Source organism: Acomys russatus, chromosome 15, assembly GCF_903995435.1.
Source record: "Acomys russatus chromosome 15, mAcoRus1.1, whole genome shotgun sequence".
Lineage (NCBI taxonomy): Eukaryota > Metazoa > Chordata > Mammalia > Rodentia > Muridae > Acomys > Acomys russatus.
The window spans coordinates 13264710-13267557 of record NC_067151.1 but is presented as its reverse complement, the minus strand read 5'-3'; the positions used below and the strand labels follow the sequence as shown (position 1 = coordinate 13267557).

At 48.3% G+C, this 2848-nt stretch overlaps 1 non-coding gene across 1 annotated transcript; it reads left to right on the top strand.

Moving 5' to 3' along the window:
* The first annotated feature begins 2241 nt into the window (after positions 1-2241).
* Positions 2242-2367, top strand: LOC127199685 (small nucleolar RNA SNORA17). Its single transcript, XR_007831962.1, has one exon. It is a non-coding gene; the product is annotated as a small nucleolar RNA SNORA17 (small nucleolar RNA).
* The last annotated feature ends 481 nt before the right edge of the window (positions 2368-2848 follow it).

Genomic DNA, 2848 nt, shown 5'->3' with positions numbered 1-2848 from the left:
ATGGCACAGCACAAACAGAATTATATGTATCAAAGGAATAGCACTGAGCAGCCACAAGCAGCAGCCGCCTGAATAAAAATTTAAATTACCTTACTTATTTATTGTGTGTGTGTATACACACATGCACATGCTTTTAGTGTGGAAGGTACACTAACAATGGGCTCACACTGGTTCAGGAGAAATTGTGTGTGTCTGGGTGTCAATGTACACATTGAATAACCACAAAGAAAAGGCAGTGAAGGCTTACATGCTGGGTGTGCGGCTCTAACGAAGGCTTACATGCTGGGTGTGCGGCTCACACGAAGGCTTACATGCTGGGTGTGGGGCTCACACGAAGCCCTGAGGATGACATCAGAGGCTGTGCTCTCATCCTCACACACATATACACTACAGCACCACCTGTCCCTCAGGGCCCAAACACACACTGGGAGAGAAAAGATGGAAGCCAGCCTTAGGAAAGAGAATTCCTTCCTGTAACATTATTTTCCATCACTGATTGCAGAGAGCACCGACTGAATGACGGGTTAGCACAGACCACAGGGGCTTGAGGAGCCCCCATACAGCTTGCTATTGTCAATAAGCAACTGCAGACAAGGAAGCAAGGATCCTGACTGCGTAATGCAGTTTTGTTTGTTTGTTTTTGAGACAAGGTTTCTCTTGTAGTCCTGGCAGACATGTACTCACTATGTAGACCAGGCTGGCCTCGAACTCACACAGATCCACCTGCTTTTGCCTCCCAAGTGCTGGGATTAAAGGCGTGTGCCTTTAACGGCACAGTGCCGTTTAACACCCACTCACCAGCACTTTGGGTTCTGCCTCGTTTTGCCAAGCTCAGCCTGTTGTCTTGCAAGGTGGTGACAGAGTAGGGCAGGAGTCCTCTGCAACAGCTGGCTAGGCGGGTGGAGGACAGGCAAGGTGGAGAGGGGAGGCACCAGTCAGAAGTGCCCTAGTCCATTCACAGAGAAGTCTAGAACACAGAGCTACCAGTGCAGCTATCAGCTCTTCTTCCAAATCCAGAGATGCCAAAAGGTCAAGGCTCAGAAATCAGGACCCTTCCAAGTGGATATACTTACTAACTTTGCCACTAAGGATTTTGTATTTGTCAAAAGCTGACTTGAGGCTGGGTGGTAGTGACACACACCTTTAATCCCAGCACTTGGGAGGCAGAGGCAGGTGGATCGCTGTGAGTTCGAGGCCAGCATGGTCTACAAAGTTAGTCCAGGGCAGCCAAGACTACATAGAGAAACCTTGTCTTGAAAAACAAAACAAAACAAAAGCTGACTTGAGGGATAGCCTATGCTTATAAAGGTAGAGTTTAATTGTAAAAAAAAAAAAAAAAAATTTTATTTCCTGCAATCAGAACTCCGATAGCGTACATGTGACTTCCTATAACGTATGAGGGACAGGTGTCTTGGGAAGCTGCAAGAGACCGACAGAACTCCACAGAATAAATGCCGGTTTCCAGAATCCCGTGGTCAGCATATTTAAAAGTGGTTTCCAGACTAGGAGGGAATAAAGAAACGTCAGTGGCTAAAGTAACTTACATCATTATTATTCCTTCCTGTTGCTAGTGCTCACTGTGTGTGTGTGTGTGTGTGTGTGTGTGTGTGTGTGCGCGCGCGCGCGCGCGCGCGTGCGTGCATGACATGGCACACAATGGAGGTGAGAAGGTAGCTCTATGGACTTGGTTCTCTCTACTCACATTTACTTAGGACTTGAACTCAGCCCCCTAGGCTTACACTGAGCCGTCTCAAACCAAAGTGGAGTTTTGTCCATAAAACGGAGAATGATGAGATGATGCTTCTGGGTCTTCGGGCAAGTGGTTACAAGAATATTTGAAACACTGACTGTTGTCACCGCCAGTTTTGTGGGGCTTCACACACACTGTATGGCCGCAATCACATGTCTTGACAAGCTTCAAGCAGTTCCACCAAGGTTTTGAAGCGGCACCACCTTTCTCCTCCTGTGACAGATTTCCAAAGTAATACATCAGTAGATCTATTGAGAGCAAAACGACCTTCTGTGCAGGATGCTTCATGGACTCTGCATGACTGAATAACAGGGAAGGTTCTGTGGTCTATAAAGCAATTGTATTGGGTCTCACTACGTAGCCCAGGCTGCCCTCAAATTCACCGTACTCCTGCCTCAGTTTCCCACAGGCTGGCATTACAGACATGTTCCACCAACCCACTTTGGTTATTCTATTTTTTTTTCTTAAAAAAAAAAAAAAAGTACTTATTACCTGCCCCAGAGGCATTGCAAGTGTGGCCTCTGTGTCACATGTGCATCAGCGGGTGGCAGAGAGGAGAGAGGCTGTGTCTATGCTCACTGTTCTGTGAACGTCTGAACTATTAGTAGTCTAACATTCCCTAAAAAAAGTAAGCCTGAAATGACCATCAGTTTCTGGCACCTCATAGGCCTGGGGAGGGTTAGACCATGCCCGTGATGACCCCTGCCTGGTGCCATAATGCCTGAGTGGGGCATAGCACTCCTGAGACTACTCCTGAGATGACCCCAGATGCTCAGAGACCCCAAGTGCCACTGGGAGGAAAAAATAAGTGGTGGAGGAATGGAAGAGAAAGAGAAACAGAAGGATGTGGGCACGATGAAGAGAGGCAGAACTTGAGACTCCAGGGTAGTGAGGAACAGACTGACGTGGGACTGTGGTAGGGTTGGGCCTGTGCTGCCGTTGGTGGTCTGTCTGGGTCTGTGGCCCGCAGCAGCAGGGGTCTGTTACCACCAAAGTTCAGGCAGACATCTCTGGTCTGGGCTGCCAACTGGGAACATACTGATGTCTAAGTGCTGTGCAGAACTGGCTCCACCTCTTGCCGGGGCACTGTGGGAGAAC